The sequence below is a fragment of the Bactrocera neohumeralis genome, chromosome 6, assembly GCF_024586455.1.
Source record: "Bactrocera neohumeralis isolate Rockhampton chromosome 6, APGP_CSIRO_Bneo_wtdbg2-racon-allhic-juicebox.fasta_v2, whole genome shotgun sequence".
Lineage (NCBI taxonomy): Eukaryota > Metazoa > Arthropoda > Insecta > Diptera > Tephritidae > Bactrocera > Bactrocera neohumeralis.
Genome location: NC_065923.1, coordinates 75,990,248 through 76,005,273, shown reverse-complemented (window position 1 = coordinate 76,005,273; position 15,026 = coordinate 75,990,248). Strand labels below are relative to the sequence as shown.

General features: G+C 38.0%; 1 protein-coding gene across 1 annotated transcript in view; it reads right to left on the bottom strand.

Annotated features, from left to right (window-relative positions):
* LOC126762107 (receptor-type guanylate cyclase Gyc76C-like) overlaps positions 1 to 15,026 on the bottom strand; it is a 122,649-nt gene that overhangs the window by 67,618 nt on the left and 40,005 nt on the right. The gene's annotated exons all lie outside the window — the stretch shown is intronic.

Genomic DNA, 15,026 nt, shown 5'->3' with positions numbered 1-15,026 from the left:
ATTTTGGCACTACAAATTGATTTTTTACATATTTCCAAATACTTATATAAATACATACAATATATGTATGTATGTATATTGTTTCACGAATGCGCCAATACTGATAAATGTTGCATCATACTAAGCTGTGATAATGCTGCAAAGTACTAAAATCGGCGACGGCACCAGTAATAAAAAGGTCAATACAAATTGAATAATAAAATTGTGAAATCGGCAAACAAAATTATTTTATTTTGAACAATAGTGTAAGATATTAAATGTCTGTAGTCTCACAGCTTTCTTATAGATTTTTATGAAGTACAAATAGATTACTTCTAACATTCTCAATTGAATGGTAACAATGGAGCAATTAGCTAATTACCTAATTAATATGTAATTAGCAATAAATTAATGTATAATTTTTCATGCAACCCTGTAAATTTGTTCAGTTGAAAAACGCTGTTTAAGGAAAATACGAGATGATATTAGAGAATCAATAGAAATCAGAAATAATCTCTATAAAAAATAATTTATATATATTAGAGAAAAATTCAAAAAAATAAAAAAAAAAATTTTTAAATAGTATTTATATAATTGAGAAAACATTCCTTTAAAGCAATTAGAAATAATTTTTGTATATAATAGAAAACAAAATAAAAAAAAAAAAATAAAAAAAAATTTTAATAATTTTTATAATATAGATACAAATTAAAAAAAAAAACAACTTTGCCAAATAAGTTTTTCCTACAGGATTCTTAGTTTTGCCAGCAAACGAGTTAAACCGCTTTTAACCCTTAAATATTCAATCACACGCTTCCGCTTACTGGCCTCAATTCTCAACTAAAATATTTTTCCTTTTATATTTTTGTTATATTATCTTCCTTTGTCACTGGGTTTCAACCTACTATGAATTTTTTTCGTTTTTTCTTATTTTCAAAGACCCCTAACAATAAAAATGTTGCCTACTCATACTTCATACAAGGACCTTTGATTTTTGTTGTGTTGGAAGCTGTAAAAGCTGCTGACTTCATGTTTTTTTTTGTTTGTATAGTTAATAAATTAGTCTTGCTTTTTTCGCATTCTTAGCACAAATGCTGTCGAAATTGCTGTCAAAATTCGATAGTTTTAACTCGAAGAGTTCAATATTTCTGCTTTGAGTTTTTGGCATCGGAGATTTCATAAACAAAATACAACTTTTTTTGACAGCTGTCAAAAAGGAAATTGTTGAAGATAATTTGAGTACTGTTGCGCACCAAGCCTTTTCATATTTGGCTTTTCTGATTGCTTCTTTGAGCGTATTGAGCAAGCCGTCAGTTGCTTCATAGCGGTAAAGAAATTATGATAAGTATCAGAATTTTTGCTTTCTTAAAAGCTGAAAAGAGGCGGTATGGAACATTACTTAATATTATTTAATACATTAATAATATGGGTCGTTCCACCAACTGTTAGCTGTTGACAGCTAATTAGAAACGTTCCTTTTCTTGTAGGTGGCTGATAAGTATAATTATAAAAATGTTTGATATACCGTTATTTATATTCTTAAAAGTCTTGTATTGTTTGCGTTACTCTATTTACTACTAAATTCACTCTTTTTGTAGTTGTGAAGTTAAAGTTCTATTAATTTTTTCCCAAATAGTAATTGCGTTACGATATAGAAGGTGAATTAAGTGCGACAGCTAAATGGAAACAGTTTTGTAAAGAATTAAAATTCCTCAAGGTGTTAATTTTTATTATTAATATTTTTGATTTCTGGTAAGGATGTGTTTCAAAGTTGTGGTTTAAAATGTATTAATCAAGTTTTTTAATGAGGAAAAGCTACAGCTGTACACCTACCACTCGCAGCTACATTTTTGACCTTTGTCGGTCTGGAAAGATGTGCAAAAAAATTTCGAATAAGGTCAAATGCTCAAAAAATTTCTTTTGAATTTTCTTAAGCATATACAGAGTTTTAAAACTATTTGCATTATTGCACGCAAAGAAAAAACCCGAAAAACTGCAACGGAAATATGCCGCAGAATTTATACCAAAAGAGTTCCACTGACATTCTACATAGAATTCAAGGTGAATACAATGTCCATATATCCAAGAGAACAATTGCCCGGTATTTCGTCGAATCTGGACTTTACGGCAGGGAAGCACGCAGGAACCCACTTCTGACTAAAATTCGTAGAAACGACGCGTAGACTTTGCCAGCAAATCAACAGAGGTATGTCGTTTGGAACGTTGTCCCAAAATAAATATATATAAATAGAAATAACAAAATTTTGACAGCGTTGCCAGAAAACTGCAAAAATAAGTTTGCAAAAACAAGGTGTGGGGGAAGGAGACGTTTGTGGGTATATATAACGGCTTTATTTAAAAACAAATCAGCATAACTTTAACAAATAAAAAAGTTTTCCATTCAAGGACTTGATTTTGGTTGGTCAGTGTGCATGGCAGCTATATGCTATAGTTGTCCGATCTGCACAATTTCTTCGGAGATTGTAGCGTTTTCTTTTAAATTACTGCATACGAAATTTCATGAACATACTATCTCATCAACTAAAAAAGTTTCCCATACTAAGATTGGATTTCGATTGATCAGTTTGCATGGCAGCTATGTATATGCTATAGTGAACCAATTTAAACAATTTACTCGGAGATTTTAGCATTGTTTTGGAAAGTAAACTATACCAAGTTTCGTAAAGATATCTCATCAAATGTAAAAGTTTGCTATACAAGGACTGGTTTTTTATGGATCGGTTTGTATGGTAGCTATACGCTATAATGGCCCGATCAGAACAATTTCTTCTGAGGTTGTAGCGCTGTCTTTTAAAATATTATAAGCCAAATATTGTGAAGATATCTTGTCAACTAAAAAAGTTTCCCATACCAAAACAGTATTTTGAACGATCAGTTTCTATGACAGCTATATGCTAAAGTGTTGTGGCCTAACAATTTCTTCGGGAATTATAGCACTATTTTAGGAAATAATCCATACCAAATTTGGTACAAATATCTCGCCAAATAAAAAAGTTTTCCATACAAAGATTGAATTTTGATGGATCAGTTTGTAGGATAGCTATATGCTTTAGTGATCCGATAACAACAGTTCCGACAAAGGAGCGTCTTCTTGTAGACTAAAGAACGTCGGTTTGATTTCAGATCGATAAAGCTACGGGAACCTGTGCAATGATGCATTTTAGCTTCATTTTGCAGTACTTTATAGTAGCACTACCGTAAAGTAAATAACATATTTTTTGAAAGTTTGGCTCTAAGCTTAAAAATTCCAATACTTTCATTTAAAAATAGAAAAAAACCCTATCTTTTAATAGCATTTTCAGTGATGTTAGCCTATTGACAGATATAGCAAAGCAAAAATACCAATACGTGCTGCTATACCGTAACCTAACAACTGTCGATATCACAGATACGCCGCTCTTCCTCCTGCCATATCCTGCCATGTGCAGAGCTTAGTGGTTTTGCACTCGGTTGGTTGCAAGCGCTTATATACGCGTTTTATTCCAAAGGTAATTCCATTGATCGCCGCATGTATTTGTGTAGCTGACTTTATTCGCCAGCGTTTTTAAATGCTTGTGCGTCTGTGTGTGAATGAGCGATTTCATGGAAATACCGTTTAATATTCGTGCAATGCCAAAATGATTGTATGGACGAAAATTCACATCAGACCTGGCTAATCCGTTTGCATTGGCAAGCATCGCATAACGCAGCGCACTTTAGTGATGCACCATGGCGTATGAGTGATACTGCGAAATTTTTCTTTGTATTTTCGATGAATTGTGCAACACTGCGAAATGCTGCTGCACGTGTATTTATATTTTTGTATGTACATACATATGTATTTCGTAGTTTTGTATGTACAAACATATGTATGTGTTTATTATCAGTATCAATCAAGTATGAGTTGCTATTTTGCTTTGGCGATTGCATTATTCAACTAATATCGCAAAAAATAATGGCAGTCACGCTTATGATACATAATAAGCCAAAAAATATAGTGTTTTTGGAAAATGAGAAGGCAAGTTGAAACCAAATTTCGTGTAAGAAAACGAATTTTTGAGCGAGATAAAAATAAAAAACCCAAAAACTTGCTTATTTGAATTTTTCACATGAATTTTGAGTTTATGTGAAAAAGGTGCATATGCAAAAGTTATAGAACTTTCAATAAACTTCTACATTTCTATACTATTTTTATACCCTGAACAGGGTATATTAAGTTTGTCACGAAGTTTGTAACCCCCAGAAGGAAGCGTCGGAGACCCTATTAAGTATGTATATATAAATGATCAGTATGTTGAGCTGAGTCGATTTAGCCATGTCCGTCTGTCTGTCTGTCCGTCCGTCCATTCGTCCGTCCGTCTGTCTGTATATATACGAACTAGTCCCTCAGTTTTTAAGATAGCGTTTTGAAATTTTGTAAACGTTATTTTCTCTTCAAGAAGCTGCTCATTTGTCGGAACGGCCGATATCGGACCACAATAACATATAGCTGCCATACAAACTGATCGATCGGAATCAAGTTCTTATATGGAAAACTTTTGCATTTGACATGGCATCTTCACGAAATTTGGCATGGATTACTGCTTAAGGTAACAATATAATCTCCACAAAAACTGTTGAGATCGGATTACTATAGCATATAGCTTCCATACACCTGGACACATAGTTACTAAAAGAAATACACCTGTGAAGGGTATATTAGCTTCGGTGCAGCCGAAGTTAACGTTTTTTCTTGTTTCTATATGACTAAATCGAGATAAACCGTTTTAAAACCTTACAAATTCATGCACGCTTCGGCTTACAGATAGATTCAGTGATAAATGGAAGAGCTGAGTTTGAGCTGAATCGCTTTTTCCAATCTTTTTAAGATAGTAAGCATGTAAAGAAGCTGCTGAATGTGAGCTGAATAACACTTTTAAACTGCTGAATTTGATATTCAGTAATTTTTTAACTGATTTATTGAATCTTAAACATTTATTAAATGCTTGTGAGTTGCAAGGGTATGAAATGTTCGGTTATACCAGAACTTAGCGCTCTCTTACTTGCTTAATACTCAGTTTTACAACAGCCAAATGCATTTCCCTTGCTTACAGATAGATTCAGTGATAAACGGAAGCACTGAATTTGCGCTGATTTACTTTTCCTATACTCTGTGAAGCAGTAAGCATGTAAATAAGCTGCTAAATGTGTGCTGAAAAACACTTATTAACTGGTGAATTTGATTTTCAGTAATTTGGCTTCTTCTTTATAGAATCTAAAACATTTATTATATCCTTGTGAGTATAAAATGTTCGGTTATACACTTTACTTGTTTAATATTAAGTTTTGCAACAACTGATGTTAATTCCCCCGCTTAGAGATAGCTTACTTGATAAATGAAAACGCTGAATTTGCGCTGAATCACATTTTCTTACACTCTGTGAAGCAGCAAGAATATAAATAAGCTGCTGAATTTGTACTGAATACCTGCTGAATGCGATTTTCGGCAATTGTTAACCTAATAAGTTCAAAATTTAATATTTTATTCGTTTATCCTTAAGTTATTCTCGGTTATTAAACCATAATTTAAATATTTTCTTTAATATTTAACGTACGCTATTAACTGTCTGAAATTTATGGCTACTTAAAGCGTGCCCCAAAGTTCAATTATTTGACTTCGGGGCTAGTCTACTCAATCGAGTGTGTTTAATTGAGGTAAATACTGTCATTGGCTATAACTAAACGATGCCATAAGGCGCACCAAATCGTCTGGCTGGCAAAGCAAACAACACAGTGTCAATACTAAATAAAATAATAGCGTTGCAATGTCTACAACACACACACACGTACACATGTAAAATTACGACACACACACAGCTACATAACCTTAACAAGCTTTTGTTTGAGCGCGGGCAAACAGTAGCCACGTCAGATAGTCAAGGGTATGCACTTTTAGTATTGGCTGTCACTGAAACGCCCTCAAACGCTTAAAAACACTTAGCGCGTTTTGTGGGCGTGTTTGTGTGCGTATTTGCGCAGCCAAAGGATAACTGCTAACGCGCAAGTAAATGTTTATTCGCCCTAATCGTCGAAAACAAGCCAGCAATCACGCTTTAACCTTTCATTTCTCAGCACCTACCCACATGCATACCGGCTGCTTGGGTCCTTAAAGGACAATACCGGAGAGACAAGCGCGCGGCGGGCAAGCAAGCAACGCGCTATGATGCTACACAAGTAAGCCACACGACATTTTCCGCTTAATCGTCGTGTATTTGCCGCTTGTTTGCTTGGCTTGCTGGCGGCGGCTGCTTATTGTAGGCCATAAATTACGCATTCCGCTTTACAACGCTCGACCGCACAGCATTTTCCGCCACCTGCCCCGCCGTAGTGGGTATTTACACAGCAATTTCCTTGCAAAAAGTTTACATTCCACACAGTTTTGCCGCAACAATGCTGCGTGCAACACACGCATGCACACAAAGCAGTAGTTAAATGCTTAACTACAAATCGTGTGAAATTTATAACGCGCTTTAATGCTCCACTCCCACACGCCAACTTGCACACTCATTTCCCCACTTTGTGGCAAAAAAGTAACCAGCTCTGAAAATATTTGAGCAGCACCCGCTGGGGAAAGCAGAGGAAGAATAAGAACTCCCTTCCTTTGGAAAAGCCAGGTGGAAAAGGAACTGGTTACACTTGAAGACAGAAGAAGAAATTTAAATAAAAATTTTAAGTATAATATTTCATTATTCAGGAATATTTATTTTGTCGCCTTCTAAGTAATCCTCACCAACTGTAATACACTTATGCCAACGATTTTGCCAGTCCTCGAAACACTTTCATAAGCACTTTTTGGGCTGTCCTTCAGCGAATTTTGCTTTATATCTTCGATCGACTGAAAACAGGTTCCACCGAGCGGAAATTTCAGTTTGGGGATCAAGAAAAAATCACACAGAGCCAAATCTGGTAAGTACGGTTGTTCACCGATGGTATTCATTGCGTTTTTGGCTTTTAAATTCAGTCACAATCGTAGCTCGATACGATGGTGCATTATCCTCTTGAAAATAGTAGTTCTTCCACATCTCCGGCCGTTTTCGACCGATGTTCAGAAGCAAACGCCTCAATACGGCCAAAAGGAACTCTTTATTGACGGTCTGCCTCTCCGGACCGAAGTCATGATGCATCAAACCACGAATATCGAAAAATCAATGAGCATACCCTTGATTTTTGAACTGCTTTGACGTAGTTTTCTTGGCTTCGGTTCGTTTTTTCCCGTCATTCTGATGATTGTTGACTTGTTTGCATATCTAACTACTAAACCCATGTCTCATCGGCAGTTATAGAGTTCTCCGTGAATGTAGGATCAGACTTCGCACGATCAACCATGTCCAAAGAGACCTCTTTACGGGTTCCTACGGCAATCCGTTCTACGTAAGCGGAACCGACCCCGATTTTTATCTAGCTAAGGAATGTCAACTCGGTAGACTTCTGCCTCTACAACAACAACTGAGCCTTTTTGAAAAAAATTCATCTTCATCTAGACGAGTCGAGCAAGAATGCGTTTCATACCCAAAATATCCACCAAAATCATTCGAACGGACTCGTGAGAGATGTCGAGTTTTCATGCAAACTCTCTAACACTTGCCTGCCGATTTTCAAGCACCATATTTTTTTATAAGTTGAAGAGTTGGAAGGTCGTCTAGAACGAAGGCCTTTTTCAACATTCGCAACGATTCCGCCGGAAATCCAAAATTTTAGACAAATTGTGTATTCGAGATTTTCATCCATGGAAAAAATCGCAACGCACTACTGAGGTGTACCGGCTTATGCAGCTGTGGTAAGCAAACTGGTGGACAGATCTTGCTCATATTTGGCATATGTAGTACTTAAGGACAGTTCTACCAACGTACAGATGTTCGAAATATATTTTACCCGGTGAATTTAATTTACAATTTCCGGGTACTTTTTTGTCAGAATATAATATACTAAGTCGGGCTGTAGCTTGCATAAGCACAACGCTTTTTATGCACAGCATATAACTGCCCTAACGGATTGCCAACGCGACCTACTTAATGGCCCTTAAGTGTTTTGCTTGACGACGCGTAACGTTTAACTTTATGCCACCATAGCTGCAGCAGCCGCTGGCGACACCGAGTTATCAGCGTTAGCAAAAAAGCAATCGAAAGTATCCTTTTTGTACGCCAGCTTGTAGATTAGACAGATTGCAATAGCAACGGCAACTTGTCATTGAGCTTGCCACAAAATATGGCACCGGCGTGTATTAAACGTATTATTTACTGCCCTAGCTAGTTGCTCAGCTCAGCTCACTTCTTGCAGTTGGCGCACATTTTGTTCATTTCGTGGAAACAAATAGTTGCAGCAACAGTAATGAATCTTAATTAACTGCGGAAATTGTTTTGAATATTTTATCAAAGTGCATGCTTTCACTCAAATGCAAGAAGTTCTGTAACAAGATAAGCAAACTTTTGCGGCCAAATAGTGACGAGCAGAGATAATGCAGAGGAGATATTTTACACAAATATGCAACATTCATGAAATTAAAATATATTTAAATATAATTTTTGGAATAACTTATTAAAGACAAGAAGAAGCTATAATACCCTTTACACGAGCATTTCTTATAGCATAAAAGAGTATAAAAGGATCTTAATCTTGATTTTGATCAATAACTTTGTATGGCAGCTATATGCTATAGTTGTCCTATCTGCACAATTTCTTCAAATATTATAGTGTTATTTTGGGCAATAACCCATGCCGAGTTTCGTAAAGATATCTCCACAAAAAAAAGTTTTTCACACATGACCTTACTTTTGAGGATTCAATTTGTATTCAGAAGGTCTCCTGCGTTTTCTTCGTCTTACAACCGCGCTAGTCATTCTTCCTTTTCGCTGAATGGCGCCAATTGGAGATTCCAACTATAGCCAGGTCCTTCTCCCCCTAATCTTTTCAACGGAGCGGAGGTTTTCCTCTTGCTCTGCTTCCCCGTTGGGTACTTCGTTTTACTCTAGGACAAAGGAATCTCGCAGTCGCACAGGACGGGGTTTCCTGCAAAGCGCACGCGAGATCCATTCGTACAGTGCTAGAAGGCAAGATACCAATTATGAGCCAACTTCTACCCAATCCAATGTCAGCGGAGGAAGGGTGGTCCCACCGTCTAGTTTGTTGACTTGGCGGTTCCAGCACTTCCCACTATGACCGGGCACCCAAGCCACTCTTAAAAAGAAAGTAGCTTGATGCTATTTCTAGTGAGAAAGACACTGCTTGACTAGCTTTTAGCGCACAGTTACGAACTCAACGCTAGTGCGTAATAGACTGCTGCACTACGGTATAACCAAAACACCACCATTGAGGACAGTCCCCACCTTTTCCCTGTAAAACCTCTACAGCAATATTACTCTCTCCTCCAAGTTTGACCATCATGAAAGTTTTCTATCAAGCAAGAGCTCTAGCTGCATCACCTTATCTGCAGACTAAGGGCGTGAGCCTCGGAATAAGGGAGAAGTTAATAAATTTAGCAGAGTATAGTATAGCATTACAAAGCGTGACATAGCATATATAGTAATTTTAGTGAATTAGTAAAAGTGAATAGTAAAGATATCTGCTCGCACACGCTGAAGTTTATATCTTCAATTACCTGAACCGCCGTTTTGGAGTATGGAGTCATATGTACATAGAAGTTCACGCAATTGAGGAAAATTCTCTGAGCGTCATTCACTTGGGAGTGGCCAGAAACGATTCTTTTACATTTGACTCAAGCAAATCACGACTTCCGGCCTTAGATCGTAAGAAGGCCGTAAGAAGGCCGCGAGCTAAAGTGAGAAGGCGAACCAACCCTTCCCATGGCTGTACGCAGGGTTTTGGACCCGCCACGTAAAAAATTAAAAGGAAACAACAGCCTCGGTTTATAACCGCATAAGCGGTGTCTACGTCAATATAGAAAAAGTCGCTGTTTTCAAGAAAATTTCGTCCAACATATACGGTAATTAGGTTCTGCAGCAGCAGACACTGTATTCGTTTCAAGGTCCGCCAAAAGAAAGTAAATGCATGCCAAATTACCAATCATCAATCACAGCAACATTGCTCATTTCAAAGACGCTCAAGAGGCGGTTGCGAAAGTTGGCCAGCACCAAACATTTCTCATGGCATTCGGCAAATCAAGCCTAATCGATATAAAAGTTCAATGAATCATTGCCAACCACATCATTTCCTGTTGCACGTTAATGTTGCAACATGGCAAAAACTGCGAACAATTGCGGAGTAAAAGTGCAAGACAAACTCTGGCTGTTTTTGTGCACTTCATTGCGCTGAAGAAAATGAAAATTGCAGCAGAAAATACTTCATGCAAGTACTTAACCCATTTAGGTAATGAAAATGTTCATCAGCTGAATGCCGCAGCGCTTTTTTGTGGTCACTGCAATGCGAATGTGAGTCTCTCGAAGAATGCCAAAGTGCAAGTGATTGCACAAAAACCATGCAAGCTCAATTGCACACAGCGTGGCGGCAGCTACTGTTGTTGTTGTATGTTTTGTTGTATTTGTGTTAATTTAGGTATTGGAAAAAGTGATAAAGGGCAAGCGGCCGGCAACTATGTTGCAACACATGGCACCACACATGACATTGACAAACGATATGTGTGTGGCTAATGTTGCAAGTAAACGACGTTTTGTTGAAAATGCTGAAAACTCGTTTATATTTTATTGTGCTTGCCAAGCGCAATCTCCGCTTTTTGTCAATAAAGTATTTGCATACATAAAGACCGGAAGTATTATGGTTCTAGCACGCTTGCACAACAGCCCGAAGCCCACAGGAAGATAACACAACTGTGCGCAGCGTGTGCAGTGTTAGACGAAGCTCGTGATATCGAGTCATGTATGCAGCAGTTGGCATTCTTACACACACACACACTCGTCGTCCATGTGGCAGTTGGCAATTTGCATAGAAGCAGGAAAAGCGCAGTGGAATTGTGGCAGGAAGGTAGTAGGTTGCGCACGTCCACAAGTCCGCCAGCCGTTGTACGCAAATACTTAGAAGCATAGTAGCGGTGTGTCGTTGTGTTGAAAGCAAGCTGCGACAGCGCCAGTGGCAGTGGGCAGCCAGTCTCCATCCGTTTCGTTGCAAAAGCCAACGCATTGGACTCTGGCCGTCTAGCTGACGCATAGCGATAAAGACGTTCTTTTGTACATATATTTTTGCTTGGCACCTTCTTTTATACCAAGTGCAGCAGATTGCAGCAGAGCATTCGATTCCGTGCCGGTGCCTTAGAACTACCTGTCGTGCGAACGGAACTTATGTGCGGAATTCCAAATGGGAAACGAGATGCATATGGTGCTTTAGTGATTGTTATATTTCACAAATAATTTTCACAAATTCCGGTCAGTGAACAGTCCTTGACCTCATAGAAATTCTAGTCCGTACCGGTTCCTTAAACTTGACTGTTGTGCGAATGGAACTTATATACGGAATGTTCAATAGGAAACGACGTCGACACTGTGGGCAGTCCTTGTCTCCATAGAAATTCTAGTCCGTTCCGGTTCCTTAAACTTGACTATTGTGCGAATGGAACTTATAAGTATACGGAATTCCAAATGGGAAACGAAATGCTTGGTCGCATGGAGTTTGGCGTCCGCTCCGGTACCTGAGACCTGACTACCTTTTAAATGGCACTTATATAAGTATATATAGGCAGTTTAACAAAGAGATTTATAATACAGATGATATCCCAAAGCTAGACTGTCTATTTAAAAGAACAGCTGGTAGGTAAGACTACAGCCACACAGTCTCAACCAGCGCTGCATGCGCCCTTTTAAGCCACTGTTGGCAGCTGCGGTACACCCATTTTTAGCACATGTTCTCCAAAAAACCAGTGCTCCGTTGTAGCAGCTATAAACTTGTCCAAGATCTATTTAATAAGTCCTTAGTTTCAGTATTGTCATACTACGGCCATATCTGCTTCGTTATCTTGCAGTTGGTTATTAATTTCCAACTGTTCTGAGCTTTATATTTGTTCAAAATGGGTATAAAGCTCTTTCTTAATCGTTCCCAGTGGGTATGCCATTAACTCCGCTTCGGATTAGTCAAAAGAGGATCTTCGCTTGATCAAATCATTTGCTTTTTTCTTACCATAAATGTTACTGTGACCGAGAACCTAAGTTATGGACCAGTGGAGTTGACATGCCAGAGAGCTTAAAGCTTTCAAGCAATTTTTAACTATGCTGGAATTAATCGCTGTATCCTCCCAAGTTGGAGTTATTCAATATAACTCCACAGGTCTACTCTATACCTAGTACCTCCTCTTGGTAGATAGTGGCTGAGTTTAGTAGACGGATAAAGAGAGAGTTACCAAGATCATTTAAGTACACACCCGCCATGTTATCAGTCGGACATCACAGCTAATACTAGAATACTTAGGAAATAACAGCTTTAAATACATTCCCCGCAACATTTATTGCCAACTTCCAATAAAAAACACAAGTCTACCCTTTGCAGCAACGTACGTCGGTATAAACTGTTGAATACTTTAGTCGTCTCCAAACTTAGTTTCCCGTGCTTTTTTATTATTCTTGTTTTTGTAGCTATTTTTGCCACCGCTCTGTTAATAGTTCCTTGCGGACTTCAGTGTTTTCATTCAATTCTGTACTTTGCAACAGATTCGCGCTTTGTCTGCGTCGACAATTGCGGCACTTATACAACAACAAACACATGTACATTACATTTACCCATAAGTAGATATATATTGCCGCTTAGTTTTATTTTACTTCTCTACGCTGCGCGCTCTATTGCTAAGCGGAAATTGTTGCGCTTTATTGCTTGACTCATCTACTGTTTTTCCTGCTTTGTTGTCGCCAACAAACGGTATTATAACGCAGCGGCAGCAGCTGCCGCTTCGATATCGCTGCTCGCTGGCGACAACCAGCATTGCTGTAATCATCATTTTAGTTGCTTGTGTTGTTGTTGTTGTTGTAGACAAATATGTTAAATCATTTTAATACTTTCATTGAGGATGCGTTTAGAGGAAGTTATGTGCAAGAAATTTCGCTAAAGATATTAAATAATTGTTGCGATGCTGGCAGGGAAATTGATGAGACACGGATAATTTTGACTTCAGTAGTACTAACAAGTTGCAACGAAGCCAAAATACCCTTCACAACTGCGCATTTCCTTTTTATAACTTGATTTGGATCGTTCAGTTTGTATGGCGGCTATAGCATATAGTTTTCCGATCTCAACAATTTCTTCAAAGATTGCACCGTTGACTTGGAAAATAATCCACACCAAATTTTTTTAAGACATCTCAACAAATGGAAAACCTTGCCATACAAGTCATTGTTCAGTTTGTATGGCAGCTATATGCTATAGTCGTCCGGTTAGAACAATACCTTCGGAGATTTTACCGTTATATTGGTCAATAATATATGAAAAATTTCATGAAGATATCGCGCCAAATAAAAAAGCTTTCATACAAAATATCTGGACATAGAGGAGTCGAAAGAAACGAGCTAACCGATATCCTGACGAAAGAAGCTTGCAGTAACTAGTGCGATAGGACCGTAACCGTTGTACGCAGCCCCCACACTTTACGAGCGGCGCTACAGAAAGAAAAAAGAGAAAGGTTCAGTATAAAACGCGACTTGACATCGACAGTCGAGCATGTTTCTGGAATAGTAAGATACAAAACTGTTCAAGAAACTAAATGATCTTACAAGAAACAATTTGAGACAGTGTGTGTGATTTTATACTAGTCACTGCAGGCTGCGGTGTTATCTGCACAGATTAGTGCACAGTTCCAAAGATCAGTTTCGCTTTTACGAGCTTAGCATAGACTCCAGAGCACGACTTCTTGGACTTCCGCGCAATAACAAGAAGAAGGAGTCAGGTAATGGGGCAATTAAATCCGATTAGAGAACACATTACAGTCATTCACCTAGGAGCTTTACTAAAACACTTTAATTGTTAATGTGTAAAAGTTCATGCAAGTTCTCTTAGTGCCATTCACTTGAGAGTGGTCAGAAACGTTTCTTTTACCTATAGTTCAAGCAGCGCGCGACTTCCGGTCTTAGACCAAGTATCCTCTCGGTAGCCAAAAAACTTCCGTTTGAAGGCGAGCTAAAGGGAGAAGGCGAAACAACCCTCCCCAGAGTTTAGAACCAGCCACGTAAAAAACACTAACAATAAAAACAGCCGCGGTTGAAAGACCCACCTTTTTAAACCCAAATTCAGCTATAATAAAATAGGTGATTTAAACTTGAACCATAACGTTAGACCTCCTAGTTTCCAAATGTCCGAAATCCCATAAAAGATGCGAACAAATGAGAACAGATATTGAAAATTTCATTTATTTCTCACTCTTTTGTTTAAAATTAACATTCTACCGCTCTAAAAAACACAATTTTTTAATGTATATGAAAATAAACTCTTAAACCACACTTCATTCAGTTTTGAGCACCGCAAGCTCTTATTAACAAAAAAATAATTTCCGCGTGCTTCAACCACAAATGAGTGCCTGAGCGCCGTGTTTCCCCGAGAGAAATAACGCTCGAATTTAATTTCCTTTCGCAGGCGGCTGTGGCTGAGACAATATTAATGCTAATTAACTCTTTGGTTGACAATATGCTCTACATAGCCCCCAGCGAAAGAAAAACAATTAATAAAAGCGGTGGAAGGTAGCGAGAAAGAGGGGTACATAGCCCAAAGTTTGCATATACAGCACTTAAATAGCAAATCAAAGCAGCTACCAAGCAAGGCATTCTCCCCTAATCAACACGGCAATTTTGCTATAATGAAAAAGTTGTTTATCGTTTTGGTTGACTGTGTTCCATATGTCCTTGTATTACTAGACCTGCAAGTGAAAGCATATTTTTACATGAAAATGCACACACTCACACACTTTATTTCTAATACGAAGCACGTTAAAATATTTCCATAAAAATTTGTTCGAAAAAATAACAAATTGAAATTAATGCGAGCACAAGGGGTGTGTGGAAATGAACAAGCGAGCTTAATTTCGAATTTTTTGGCATCATGAGAGTTTGTAAGTGCCGTAGGCTAGT